A 15,848-nucleotide genomic window follows, 5' to 3' on the forward strand; every position below is an offset into this window, starting at 1 on the left:
TGTTTTGTAGAAATTAATCATTTGCATTAAAACGGGTAATAAACATAACCCATGCCCGCATAATTCAGAAGCAGCACATGTTGAATGATTTTCAAAACGCGATGAAATATGACATCATGGGGGGGAACTATAAGGACTCCTTCATGCCACAGCTATTGCGGTAACCTCAAGCATACGGTCATCCCCACGTTCACTCAACAAGTGAAATGAAGCCGAGCTGTCGATACAAACGCGGCTGTCATGAGCTTTTCTAGCCTGCGGTACTGCCATATCAACAAGAGGGTTTATAAAACAGCACCGAAGCATGGGCTATTAGAAATGTGGAATTACATGGTGAGTTGTACCTTTGTATCCATGCAAGGATGTCAGATCCATTTCCAGAGTTACGGAAGAAACCTGAGGGTTTCGCCCATTCTACCTTCACCGGTCTCCCTTCGGCACCAGCACATAAAACAAGACAGGGACAGAAAAGAAGAATCTAGAGAGAGGAGCAGGTGTTACCGCTCCGCTTCACACGGTCAGTGGCACAGCAAAACTGAGCCTCGCTGAACTAAAAAGGGGAACAGAAATCCCTTCGTGACGGAGAGTCCGACGACTCCGCGCACAGTTGCGCCTCGCGCCCCTGTACAGCGCGTGAGTGGAGTGTCTGACGCTGCTGTAGAAAGAAAGAGGCGAATAACTGCGCGTTTTAAACCAACCGCCTATCATTAAGACACTGAAGGAATAGGATAATTACCTTGTATCCCTCCCACAAGCTCGAACACAACTTTGAACACAACGACAAAGTTGTAGCCGAGTAAGATTCATTTCCTGGAGATTTTGGCATTGCTTTGCTGCCATTATTCCTTCAGTGATGGACTGACGAGCTACATTACATTACATGATGTTTGGTTTTGTGGGAACTGGACATTCTGTACAGTGGCTACTTGCTTAATGGTTATGGACCACCCATGCATTTTTCATTTACATGTTTGAAAGGCAACCTACCCAACTCTTGCTGATCAAGGCCATTATATAAGAAATAATTGTAACTAAAAGGTTTGTGGTGAATTTGGTGTTTTATGCTTTATGTCGTGCCTTCATTTCCAAATAAAAAAGATCAGTTTGAGATCAGTGTCAGTTCAAGATGCAACGATTCAGGTTCAACACTTTATTAAAGGCACCCAGTGCAACTTTCGAGGCTTAAAAATAAACATTCAATTTCTAGTCTTTTTTACACGTAGTAAGTTTCAATAACTCCATACCATTACATATCGACATTCAAGGAGCAAAGATGAGACGTCGTTGTGTGGTGAGAACTGATAGAAAATCGATAACAACAACAATCGCCGCCATTTTCTTTATTTTTCGTGACCCACAATAAATAAAGCAGGATTCCAGTCAATGGAAAAATGGCCTCTCCCCACCGGCGATTGTTGATGTTTACGATTTTCTATAAGTTCTCACCAACTGTGAGCTAATTGGCCAGGCCTATTTGTACAGTCTTCCTAATTCAAGTCCACTTGGAAACCAAAACGCTTGGCAGAATAATTCCACATTTCCTTTCCTATCTATCGTAAGGACAGTAAATCCGGCAAACATTGTTATTGAATGCACAGTGTGTCTTGCCCAATAATGGAACAGTTAGCTTTGCCATTTGTCTCTCTTTCTCTCCTGGTTTCCTTCTCATCCTTATTCTGATGGCCATGGACTTGATAGTCGTAGAAAGCCACTCAAGGCACTTAACAGTCTCGGCAGGCATATTCAGTGGCGGACAGAGGCCACTGTGAGACTCTAACCACACCAATCTCTCCCTCTCTCTCACACACACTATTTATCTCTGTCTCTTCAGTTGAGGTATGCTGCTACATAACTGACTGAACAGCAGGTGCATCTTTGAGAAAGGCTGTTGGAATGGTTTTAGAGAGGCTGACTGTTCCTTTGAGCTCCACAGCAGGTGGCCTTGAGCAGGAGGCAACAGGTCTGAGTGCATCCAGCCAGCAACGCACTCAGCCTTTTTTTTCCCGAAAGACAATGAGTCTACACTGGAGCCATGGCAACCAGCGCACCACGGGCTGCAGGCAGGGGTTAAATTGAATTTGGTGGAAGATAGAAGAACCAGAAAAATGAGGTGGCCTGCATCCGGCCTCTGTGTCTATGACATTTTGAAAGGAGGAGCAAGAGTTTGTGTGTCTATATGACCAGTTGAAGAATCAGTACCTTAAGAGGTAGGGAGACTTTGTAGATCAGCATATTGGTATGTCATATTAGCGTTGGCGACACAAAGAACATACTCAAGAGTGAGATCCCTCGAAGAGCTAATGCACAGGGAGAATGACGAGTAGTACAGGAGAGGAGGCGGAGAGAGCAGATAGCAGCAGAGAGGTGGAGTGTGATGGTGAATGAATGCTTTCACTTCCAGTTATCGCACAGATGGGTGTTTGATGGATGGACTAGCCATTGACCTGTAGGAGATGCAATGTGAACAACAGGGTGCAATAGCCACTGAGGGCGCCTGAAAGCATTAACAGAAGAGGGTATTTGAGTGTGAAACGGATAGTCATGACATCAATCACATCATTGAAATTGTAGACCATTACTTCTTATGAAGGGTTCTTTATAAACTTCTGGATATACAGTAGAAAGGTAATGAATCAGAGAACTATCACAACTCTGCATCATAAAACTGCACATTTATAACTCTGCAGCGTACAAACTGTATGGAATACGGATGGCGAGATCTACAGATATCAAAATAAAGCAGATATTAAAAAAAAGCTACGTCGGGGATCTGTGAACACGGACCTTACATTATATACATGTTTTGATCAGTCCTAGCTCCATGACAACCAAAGAAGAGTACTATAGAATACCTCTCAGCTATAAAAAGAGAACAGAACGGAATAAAACAGATGGGTTTATTAAGGGTGAGCGGGTTTCGAGACACTTTTTTGTCCATTCTGCCCTTCTCCATTCAGAGTGACAGGTCAGTGGTGCATCATGGAAGCTGAGTCTCAGGGCGAATTGATACTCATGAGAAGCTCATGCAGTGGGGTGTGAAATATCTTTTTATTAATAATCCCATATGCGAGCAACCCTGGCAGCACAGCCAAAGAGTAATCCTGTCCATTTATTGATATTTCTTGGGGGTGCTCTTTAAAGCAATTTTCCAACAAAGTTTTCGGCTCTGCATTCAAAGTAGAGTCAACATACCTGTGAAGCGATCAATACCCATCAGCATTTTGACAGAGTTGAGGAGGCAACACAGATACATCACTGATGGGGTGAGAAATGTCATCATAAATGTTGATGGATATTAGGTTTTCGTGCAGCAACACTGATATGAACTAAAGGGATCAGGCAATTCATCATTGTCTAGCCAAAAAATTCTGATTGGCGTTATTATACTACTATCTCAAGCCAGATGCTGCTGTTTACAGATTTGCTTTGGTCATGACTCAACAAATGCTGTTAATTACTTTTGAACTATTTTGTTTTGTTAAAAACTAATTTTGTAAGCCATTTCCATTACGATTCTCAAAGTCCTTTTCACTTTTTTAAATTGTCACCTTCCCCTTGTTACTTTCAGCTAAAGGACATTTTCAAGGACATAGGAAGCAAGCAAGTCTGGTGTCTTTGAACACCTGAAAAATAAGATGCACTCGGCCACTGATAGCAACGGCTATCAGCCCCAGAGCCAAATCTTACATCTCACTGGCAGCTGCACAAGAACCAAGCGGAGAGAAATGACGAGTCGAGTGAGACAGAGGAGGCAGTTGGGCCACATTCCTGCAGCAGAGTTTGTCCATGAGTATTGTGTGATTCCCCAGAGGGCAGTCTCTCGCTCTCACGGAGCTGCCGCAGCACAGCTCATGTCATCCTATATTCATAGCAGAAGAGTGCTTGCAGGCCCACCTCCTAGAACACGAGAAAGAGAGAAGGTATAGATGGAAAGAGAATGAAACAAACAGAGAGAGGAAGAGAAATAGAGCAGGTGAGAGGGAGAGAGGAACACATGGGGTCAGCTCCTTCAGCATGGAAAGACGGAGATGGAAAGAGAATGAGACACAAAGAAGGAGAGAAGGGGGAGACAGGGAGAGAGAGAGAGAGAGAGAGGACAGCAATATAGAGGAGACAGAGATAGGGAAAGAAGAGGGTACATAGAGAGAGACATAAGAGGGGAGAGAACGAGATTGGGCTCTGTGTAGTCTATGTACAATCATGTGAATCAGCCTTAAAAATGTGTGGCATCTGCATCTGAACGGTATCATACGAACACGGTAGCCATTGAATAAAATCATGGAACCACCCAACAACGTTAAAATGAATTTAAAGTTTAGGGATCAGGAAATAGGTACACATGCCAAAAGGGTATCATCAAACTGAGAGATAATGGGCACTAATTCTACACCACTCAAAGAAAAAATTCTCAGACTATTTGTGCAGCTTAAACAAACCCATTCTATAATGTAGTAGGTATCTTCATGTAGGAAAGAGGATGAAGTGGAAAAGCGATGATAAGACATAAAAAGGCAAACCAAAAGACAGGATGCTTTTAACAGGGTAGAAAGGGGCAAAGCTGGAGCACAGAATACTGATTTCATTGTCTCTGGAAGCTTCTCCTATTCACACATCTAAAGTGCACTCTAGATAACACCTGCTTTCAAAAGGCAGAACATTTTCACCACAAAACAGACATGGGTTGTCCCCTGCAGTTTTCATACTTACAACATAAAACGTAATCAGTCACTTCTTGCGCTTGTGCTCCCATAATTATGCCCAATACTTTGCCCATGAATGCATGCCAGAAAAGTGCAAACTGAGCTACTGCAGCAGGGAGGATGCGGTTTTTGCCATGTGCAGTCTGTTCGTTCCAACCATGGCATGTTTTTAGGGGCACGTTGCGACGAAATTATTCCTAAAACGGGCGCTAACATGTTAGTACATCTGCCCTTCAGTAAGGTCACATCGGGCATGCTGGCCCCCTTTCTCCCCTAGGCTTTTCTTCCATTTGATCATTGACTAGTGAAAACCCCTTTGTTGCTTCTAAAGAGCCTGGAGATGCTTGTCTTCTCTCTCTGTGTGTGTGTGTGTGTGTGTGTGTGTGTGTGTGTGTGTGTGTGTGTGTGTGTGTGTGTGTGTGTGTGTGTGTGTGTGTGTCTCGGTGGATTTGAAACTGCACAAGTCCCCTTGTCATGAAACCATAGAGCCAAGCCCCCACTGCCTTGAGTCTGGCGCTGAGTCATATGACCAGTGGCTCATAGTGTCTGATGGCCAGTACATCAAAGCAGAGGGTTCCCAAGCAATCTATATTTCATTAGGCTGATTCATGCCTGTCTTTTTGTTCTTGGTCTGTGCTGGAGATCAGTTGCTCTTATGGTGTGTAGCCACAGGGCTTTTGTTCCTACTCTCATGGGTGATAGCAAAGTCTTGGGAAACAAGGCTGACTGATTCCTGAACCACATTCCCCACCATCATTTCTTATCTTGTGTGTGTGTGGGAGGGGGGTCCAGAGCCGCAACTTTTGACATTTCTCTTCCCAGGCTACTCCATTCTCATGTAGCAAATGAAAGTGTGAGGCTTGAGCTGAACCTGTCAGTTGGAGAATGAGAGTCAGAGTATCCTTACCTCTCATGTTCACTTGGCATGCCTAAACCAACCATTTTCACTTGCCTAGCTCTCTGTCTCTTCTGCTAGACTTCAACAACAGCCCACTTCAAAAGACTTGGCCCAAAATTATCTCTCCAAGAGAGTCTCCCCTATGTAATACATATTAAATATTACAAATGAATTATTAAACCTGATCTATGACATTCTTCCGCACAGTAATATGGCAGCGTGTGCTGAATTAAAAGCGGGGGCTACACCCAGGGAAAATTATCAAGCACTCTCCGTTGGTTTAATATGCATAACATGTTCCCATTTGCTGCATTTGGACTTCATTTCAGGGGTGGAGAACGCCAGCATCCCTCTTTGCAATCCTGATCAATATTGCTAAGCAACAAACGTGTTCCCCCCTGGATTGGCGGGAAATGAATTTGGTTTGGCAGATTTTTTATGTGTGGCATACAGGTTAACTCAGGTTAAATTGCAGATAAGAGTACCAGATTCTGGCAGCTAATGAACGAGGGAGAGTTAGTACCTCCAATAACCTGATGGTTTGATAATGGTGTTTTTTCTGATGACTGCTTGATAGGTAGCGATCTGAATTTATAATGATATTTGCATTACAAATTGTTGGGTAAACAGACTGGAAACTGTAACCGAGGGGCATTTTTCTGTCATGATCTTAATTGATATTTGTAGCACGCTGCCCCCCAGGGCAATCTCATCTACCGAGCAAACGAAATTATCAGGATATGACAGAACAAAGATAAATATACATACCCTCAGGAAAACTGAAACACAACAATACCTGAAAAATAAAATGGCCTAAATCTAAATTAGCCTTTTGAATAATGTAATTGAGTAGAATAACAGTTAGTATGGTCGCAATCCCTTTCTCACAAGATTATGTTAAATACAATAATTGGGAGTTCCATGTCTGATCCAAATACTCCTTCACCCTTGCAGTAGCTGTCAGAATAGCACAGAATGGGGGTTGGCTTGCTTATTTATCTCTCTAGCGAGGCACTGCGATTTGTGTGTGTGTGTGTGTGTGTGTGTGTGTGTTTGTGTGTGTGTGTGTCTGTGTGTGTCTGTGTGTGTGTGTGTGTGTGTGTGTGTGTGTGTGTGTGTGTGTGTGTGTGTGTGTGTGTGTGTGTGTGTGTGTGTGTGTGTGTGTGTGTGTGTCTGTGTGTGTGTGTGTGTGTGTGTGTGTGTGTGTGTGTGTGTGTGTGTGTGTGTGTGTGTGTGTGTGTGTGAGAGAAAGAGTATCTGTATCCCTTAGCTGCCAGTGGCTGGATGTTATCTGCAGAGATGGGCTCTGACCTTGTGTCTCCTCTCGTGCGCTGATGTGGAGAGGTTCACAGACCCCCCCAGACAGCCCTGGAGATCAGCATCAACATCAGCACTCTTTCGTGCCACAGAGCCCACTCTCTTCTCCTCTCACCACTCTCCATAGACTCAATTTACACAGTCACACACACTGACAAACACACACGTACACAAAGTATTATACACATACACACACACACAAAAACACTGATCCTATAGTATTGCACATCAAAAAACATGAAGATAAATACATAAGAAAATACATATAACACACATCAAAAATATACATATACTGTAAATAGACTTCAAACTTCTCCAGTCACAAAAACTGATACAGATCATCTCAGCTACCCCTTAGAAACAAAGTTGTCACTGAACTCCACAAGGCTAAGATGAATTATTTTTCAAAACCTATCACAGAGACAAAGGGTAGTAGGTCGAAACTGTGGAAGCACATTAACTGTTTAACCAACTCAAAAACCAGCTGAGAATAAACAACTAACATATTTCGGATAGTGGAACAATTGCTTGAGAATTTCAGAGTCAGTACAGGAACTTTCAAACAATTAGTCAAATGAGTAGAGCCGACACCCAACCTAGTGGATAAGAACACTCAAAATCTATTTTACATCAAAGAGGTTGATCTTGAAAAAGATAGCAAAATGATGTGTAACCTTAGCAAGTGCCAAAAGGCAGAATACATCTATAATCCAAAGAGCCCATCTGCTTGAGCCAATAAAACACCTTGTGAACCTGTAAATCAAACAAACTTTCCCTGAGAGTTTAAAAACAGCCGTTATCAGTCCAGTATTTAATTATGGCGAGCCAAACTTGACCTTCTGCCATTCTCCCAGTCGTCTCCGAGATACCAGAAGAAATTGTAGCAGAGTCACTCATAGTACACCTAGAGACAATTCAGTTACTGCTGCAATCATTTGGATTCAGACCCAAACATTCTACAGAGACTGCAAATTGTCATCTAACAGAAAAAAAAGAGTCTTCTGGATAAAGGTTATGGTGTGGGAGCAGTCTTCTAAGACTTTAAAAAAGGCTTTTGATATTGTTAACCACAGTGTGCTGATATCCACACTGCCAAAATTCAGATGTTCTGAATATACCACACAGTGGTTTGGCCTGGACCCAGGTGTGAGGGTCAACGGGGAAAAGCCTGCCAGATGTATGCTGATGACACAGCCATTTATACATCTGCCAGGTAAACTAGCTAGGCTGCTGATCATCTTACTGAATTCTTACATGCTCTATGGCAGTGGCTTGCGTCCTCACTAAACACTGGATGTAAAAAAAAAACATCTGTCTCAATCTGTTTTTCTATATGTCAGTGAGACAAAAATTAGACATTCATGGTAAAAATTAAAAATGAAGTCCTCAGTAAGGTTGACAACATCAAGTACTTGGGAATCACATCTTTTAGACTCACATCTAAAATCTGATAAACAAGTGAATAATATTTGCCAAACCAAATTAATCATATCTCAACAGCCTCAGGCTTATCAGAAAGTATCTGTCATTTAGCACAGCTCAGCTCCACATGTGTGCCTTGATATTCTCACATCTTTCATATTACATCACTTCCTGGTCACAATCAACTATATAACCTATTGTATCCCTATACAACCACACAATAGAAATTACGGACAAAAAAACAATGTGGTGGCATTACTGGCACACCTTGGAGAAACATAATATCCTGAGCTTCAAGAGTTTCATAAGCTACTCTCTACTCTTTTAATTATCTACATGGTAATGCTCCCTCTTTGCTAATTCATTTGTTTCAAGACAACCGGCACTCCAGTAGAGTCAGCACACGCATCTTAATGAATGGTAACTGTCACATTGCAATGCACAAAACTTAATTTGGACAATTAGCCTTCTCTATTAAAGGAGCAACACATCTGAATTCTTTACCCACTGGGTTGAAAATGCAACACAACTTCACTGTTTTCAACATAGGTATTAAATCATGTCTAAAAGAGAAACAATATTGTTCTCACACTAAGGTTACACTCTAATTTCCCACTCAATATCCTGGACACATCTGTATTTTTATTGTAATGTATTTTTATACCTGTATTACAGTATATGTGTACCAGTATTGTTGTTCTTGTTTTCTGTCTCATCCTTTTTCTTTTTTTCCTTACTTTTAAAAAGCCCTCCGTGGACAGGTGTTGCAAATTAGTGTTTCTCTACAAACACTTAACTTCAGTGCATCTGGTGCCTGTGCAGAATTGTGTGTTGCAGTTCCAACACTACTGTTCTGTCAACACAAGACCAACACAAACAGCAGAGCCTCAAAGATAGACACATTGCATCAAACAACATTTCACACTCAGCTTGCGACTCCTCCAACAGGCACCAAGATGCAGCATAGGCACGCATGATGGAATATACGAGGCCGTATGCTCACAGTCAGACAGCCACACGTCGCCACATTACAAAATGGGTGACACTACAGTGACCATGTTGCAGTCTCACACAAATGCGACCAGCCACCCACGCCACCAGCAGTCTTGGGGACTGCGTGCCAAGAGAACCCGGGGATTTCTCTAGTGGAAAGCCATTTAAAAGGCTGGCATCCTATTACGTTTGAAACAAGCTGCACTGTGTCTTTTTAATTAACAGCTAAAGTGATTCATACCTCAAAATTAAAAATATATGTGGCTTTCTTCTCTTTACTGTAACAAGATGATGCTGTCCAGAATCAAGAAATAATTTATCAAAACAATGGCGTTTTGACTGTAATGACTTACCGAAGCTTTCCTGCACCCGACCGTTTTAATGCAAATACAATTCAAAGTTGCCCTATACAGTTTATGTGATATGGCAGATAACTGGCTACCAGTAAGCTGCCAAGAACTTAGATATTGAAGTAACTGTAGTAACTCTATGTGCTTTGGGCAATTGACTAGTACGTTGCTGCACTTTGAGGTCATAGTGGTTATATAGTAAGAGACCTACTCTATGCATATGGGGTCACCTTGAAAGTAACATTTGCATTGGTATGAAATGGCAGTTACCAAGAGCTGTCAATTAATTTCCCTACGAATCCCCAGAGAAACACCATTCCTTTGTGGTATTTGTGGGGTATTACAGTAGGCATTATATGGGGATTTGGTCGAACAGTAATAAAGCCATTAGAATACCAAAGGACTCATAGGTAAAACTGATAAAACCCCCACAAAAGGCAACCGCTAACAAAACAGTGTATGCTTGCGCTGCGCCCACAAGCACCAGAGAGCCAGAGCTGCCAAGTGTGTCAGGATATGGACAGGATTTGAGAGTAACCTTTCAGGAAGCTACGAGATGCTTTGCTAAGAAAAACTTTAGAGCCTCCCATCTGTCCTTCAATCTCTTTGAGAGCTGAGAGGAGGAATAAAGAAGCTTCCGCCACACCTGCTCTGCTGGAATGGTGGTGCTTTGATGCAGACGGTTAGACAGGAAGACAGCATATTTGGACATCAAGCTCTTCTCCTTTACTCGGGAGGAAACGTGTTTTCTTTTTTTCATTTGTTTTACTCTCAGTTAGCCTTAAATATTTCAGGCCCAGGCACTGAGCTCTGATCTTTCCTAGCCACCAAATTGTTAAATCCATACCATATAATTAAGGCTGTCATCCTTCAAGCTCTCCTTAACACGCCAACACTAATATGACATGGCTGTATAAAGTGTGACAGAGGTGAGGTCTCTCGGCTTAGTTTCCCGGCATCAGCCACAATCTTCTAATTCCACTAAATGCTGAGTCACTGTGAGCAGTGAAAGAACACTATCCCCTTCTTCACCTCCCTGTGAAGGTCAAGCTCTCTCTGTTTGCCACACTGTCATCAGAAAAAACTCAACTAAACACATAGACCACATCACACCTGCGTCTCCAGTCTCCTCCATTTCTCCTCTAGTCTCTATTACTATCTGGCCATAAATCAGATACCTGATGGGAAACCACTACACTCATGTTCCCATTTAGATCGTAATCACAGCCCACGGATAACCATTGTGTAAATGCCTGGCTGACTGAAACAGGGTGCTGTGCCAAAGACACCTAGGAGTGACATTTCTGCTTCTTTTTCCATCCGTTAAAAGCATGTGCCTTCAAACAGCATGAGCAATTTACTCAAAAAGTAATTGTGCTTGCTTAGAACATGTGAGGGAGGCAGGTAAGGCTCTCTGATCTGAGAAGAAACCCTTACAGATACAGAACAGCCAATACCCTTCCAGCTACTGTTCAATTATTTCAGTTACAAGGACAACTGTCTTACTATGGCTAATAGGTAATAACAAACTTTTGTAATACCTTCATCACTTCCTCGACTCCAACATGCATCCTTTCCCTCACGCTCAAAGCCATGACATTTTGTCGTAAAAACGAATATAGACTATTCACTGATTGTGTGCTTCCTCGACTCCATGTGTTCAGTCACTTCTTCACAGCTGGTCCATCCATCTGGCCCCACTTTCCCAGAATACATCTCAACTGGTGCACAGACACCTGCTGACATCACCATTCATCATATTCCACTTCGGTCTCACCTCAGTAGCTGATAGCGAATGTAAACACACTGAATCATATCAGATGCTTGGCAGCGGGCAATATTCCTGCCGGAGAGGTAATCTCAGGAGCTAGGCCCCATGTTTATTTGACGTACTGAAATGGCGACAGCACCTGCTGAAGTGGAGGCCTGAAGACGCCAGACAGTCTTGACACGCAGGGTGCTCTGGAGTGTGAAGCCACAGCCGGTGGCTAAATTGCAGCCCATGGGAGGGCATCTGCGGTCATCGCAATGAACCTAATTAGTCCCGTAACAAGAAAGGAAGGGCAAAAGAAGGTAGAGCACCAGGGAAATGTCACATGGCACTGCGAAATAGGCTGACCTTAATGTGACCTTACCAGAAGTTTATCCCAGTGGTTTATTTGTATATGTCTGATGGAGGAGATCTCCTCTCAAGCTGTGGATATACTATTCCAAGTTCTTATAAAACATGTCTTTAATTCAGATAATAAATAAAGTATTATTTATTATTGTCTCTTTTGTGATAACAGACCTTTGGTTTCACTGTTAAGCATTTGTGGACGTGGCGGTAAGGTGTGGCATACCAACGACACCATTTGTATTCAATGTTTTATGAAGCCATTAGTTACAACCATTAATACCAAACCTCAATAAATAGTAATTTCACACACCAAGAAAGAAAAATAAGTCTAGAACTAAAATGCAGAATCTGCGACTCACAGCTTGGTTCATTAAAGCTACTGCTTGCATAATGATAATCCCTGTAGTGGAGAGCCAATCTCTCTGTGTTCAAATCAGCATAGTTAAAAACGCACAGCTTCCATATGGCTTCCTGTGGCAGTGCACAGAGCAGGGGATTAGAGCACAGTTTATACTCCTCCCTGGGCTGGTGCTGCGAGCAGATGTGGAGAGATGAGGGCTGATGCTTAGGCTACAGGAGGAGCTCAGCAGCAGGGAGCCACGCCGAAGGCTGGGCAAGGGCTGGCAGGACCGCAGCCCAGATGAGAGACTTTGCCTTGGATCCAGGCTCCTGCAACATTCCGTGCTCTGAATGCATTGGAAATGTCAGCGTGCATCTCTCAGAGTCATTAGGAAAGATTACGGAGTGGTGGTTTAAATAGGGAGGAGAGGCATATGTCTTTCTGATGAGACGCTGGAATATCAGAGGGGAAAAAAGGGCAAGCAGCCGGTTAAACAACTGTCAGTGCTGTTTTACTGAGACATCCTTTTTTCCAGTATTTTCTTCGTCTTCACCCATTTATCTTTATTATTCTCTGATGTTCTGGTCAAGGACAAGAAAAAATTAAAAGGCAGAAATCATGCCCATTGCCCTCGTCTAAGTAGGAATTATGTCTATTGTCTCATACTGTGAGCATGGTTTTGATGTTGGTTTAATATTTAGCAGTCTTCTGACAGTAATTGTTTCATGAATTATTGGAGAAAGACTTGTGAACAATCAACTCCTTTAATTGCTTAAAAGAAATTGGGGCTAAAAAGAAATTGATCACCCAAAGGAAAATCACCCCAGCTTAGAGATAGGGAGGGGGAAAGAGGGGGAAGTTGTTTTCTCGTTGTCTGCAACCATTTTGCTCTTCAGAAACGAGGGAGGCTTCCTGGGGAGGCTTTGGGTGGAAGCAAACTTAATTACATACAAAATGTCAAAGGAAACATGAAGAGGTCAAAACACATTTATTTCTATCGATGTGTATGTGTGTGTGTAAATATTACACCACAGAATAATTCTTACAGTTCTTTGTGATTCTTCCTTTCTCTCTCTCACCTAAACAGTGAGACAAGCCATTGGCTGACTGCATGCACAAGGCAGCTGCTGGGTCTGTTTCCATGGCAATGTTAAGCGCAGGTCTCCCATGCTGTGGCTGAGCCACTGTCAGTGATCCCCACCACCAAGTGAAATTTGAATATTTCATCCACATCTTCAGACGCTCGCTCGCTCTCGCTCTCTCTGTCGCTCAGGCTCCTTGTAAAACTGGGTCTGGAGGGTCTCCAATTCATACAGCCTAAAAGATATATCACGTTAGTTTGTCGGAAAAAAGAGAAGCTATCACAAAACACACAGCAGGAGAGAACCCACCTTCATAGGACGTGATGATCACGCATCATTTGACAGGCAGATATGGTGCGGTAACTAGTGTTGTGGCGAGGAGTTTACTGAAGTCAGGCCCTGGGTTCTGTAAAGCGCATTGAGACAATTTGATTGTTTTGGCACTATATAAATAAAAGTTATTTAATTCAAGTAATCTTTGCTGGTATCACACAAGCTGCTTTTGCAGAGGAACCTCGGACGCGGTAAAGAGGATAATGATGTTTCCGCAATTAAATGTATGTGTCCACAAATGCTATTAAAGAAAAGCACTCAACTATAGAATATATTTTGGGCATAATCAATGAGTCGGTTATTATTAGCCTTAAGCACTAAGTTAGACAGTGCTGGTGCCATTTCAATTAAACTGCATAATTGGATACATGCTGTTAACCCTCCTATTAAAGCCTAGTTTACACGGAGTCGAGTTTGTCTGCGTCCGAGCTGAAACTAATACAGATAGCCCTATCATTTAGACGAACACTCTCTATCCGCACACGGTATCTGCAACGATTCGAATCGGGGGTAGAAAGTGAGTAGATTTGAATCGGTACCAGGGCTGGTGTTCGTGTGCACGGATTCACACAACCTGATGACGTCATTGTCCCACGTGATCACATTGCGATCTCCAACCAATACTGTATTTAACACTTGTTGTCTCTCTACATCTCACTAATGGTGTGTCTCGAACTCACTCTCATTAATCCAGCCTACTGATTTTTGTTTAGCCTCCTATCTTGATCTAATTCTTTTTATTCAGACGTTACATATCTTTCATGACCACAAATATAGCGATTTAATTAGCTTTTTTGTTCATAAATTAATGTAGAATGGTCGGAGCAACATGACAGACATGTCATGTTGCACTCTTCCAAACTCTTTATTATCAGACAATAGAAAATAGAATTCATTTTCACATAACCTATAGTCTGCTCTGACCACTGATTTTATTAACCACCATAATGTATTTCTGTGCAGTTTAATTGTATGCTATGCGGTTAGGCTAAATGTTGCTAATTGTAGCTTGTCTACTGGCTGTTTACCCGTGTCCTCCTGTCTTCTTCTACGTTTTTTCAGTTGTCTGTAGCAGCTAAAGCGCCACCAACAGGCATGGGGTATGTACTACAGCCGGTTCATCCCAATCGGCTGGGGTTCGTCCTTACGCAAATCTCTCGTTACCAGGCTCCATTCTTACGCAATTATTCGATTTGTGTGAACCCGATTCAGTGAATCTATGCTCCGTGTAAACTTGGCCTAAGATCACATGGACTTCATCATTGAATACACAGACTACTCTGCAATAGGCTTGGTGATGGGGCTTATGGAAAAACATGCACCTCACAAATGACCTACTAACTTTACAGTTACCGTTTAGTATAGTTTAAATAAATAAATCAGAATGATGCGCTACCTGACATGATTATTATGCAACAATATTTCATCTTGACTGTTATCCACAAACAGACTGAATAGGCTTCACTGTTTGAGAGCATGGTGTCTGTGCTGATCTGAGGTAATTGTTGAAACTGACGCTGTCAGCAATGCTATTGAATTAATCTCCTATAGTAATATTGTGAGGTTTTTGGTGAAGTGGTTTGTTGGTGCTCACTATGTCGCACGCAAAGCGGGTGAGTGTGAAAGCACACATAGAGTGAATTGCCCCCCTCTGAAGTGGCTCCCGTTGTGCCAACTGCTGTACGTCTCTCTCTTACAACGATTCTCCTTTTCTGGCACTTTACCTCCGGGCTGGGCGCTCATGTGGAAGTTCTCAAATGAACTCTCTATCCACTTCCTGTCTCTCGGGGCAACACCTCACATCTCATAATTACCCTTTCAGAGCTGGTCGGAAGGGAAGAGACATATAGAGAAACGTGTGGCTTCACACCCACATCATGTATAGGCTACGTACCATGAATGCGCAATGAGGTAAAATCAGTGGTGTAGTGGTCCCTGGAGAAGTGGGTATACTCTTACATTTTTTTAAAGCAGCCCATACAGCACAGGATAAGCGCGTATACCTGCGTATACCCTGGACTACACCACTGGGTAAAATGTATGAACGTATGAATGATCTGTATGCCAATTAGACATAACTGGTCAATGCCGTAGAAGGTTAAAATGTGGCTGGTGCCTCTAATTAGGCGGTCCGATCACTATTAATTCCACAGAACATGCCGGTAGCAGTGTTGAGAGGCTTTGGGTTGTGACAGGTAATCTTTTGGTGACCTTTAAAATTAAGCTGACAGGTTCTAACCAGAGGAGAATAGAGAATTCATAATGACCTGCGTTCAAGCTCAAAGGGCCCTGAT

The sequence above is a fragment of the Sprattus sprattus genome, assembly GCF_963457725.1.
Source record: "Sprattus sprattus genome assembly, chromosome: 11".
Classification (NCBI taxonomy): Eukaryota; Metazoa; Chordata; class Actinopteri; order Clupeiformes; family Clupeidae; genus Sprattus; species Sprattus sprattus.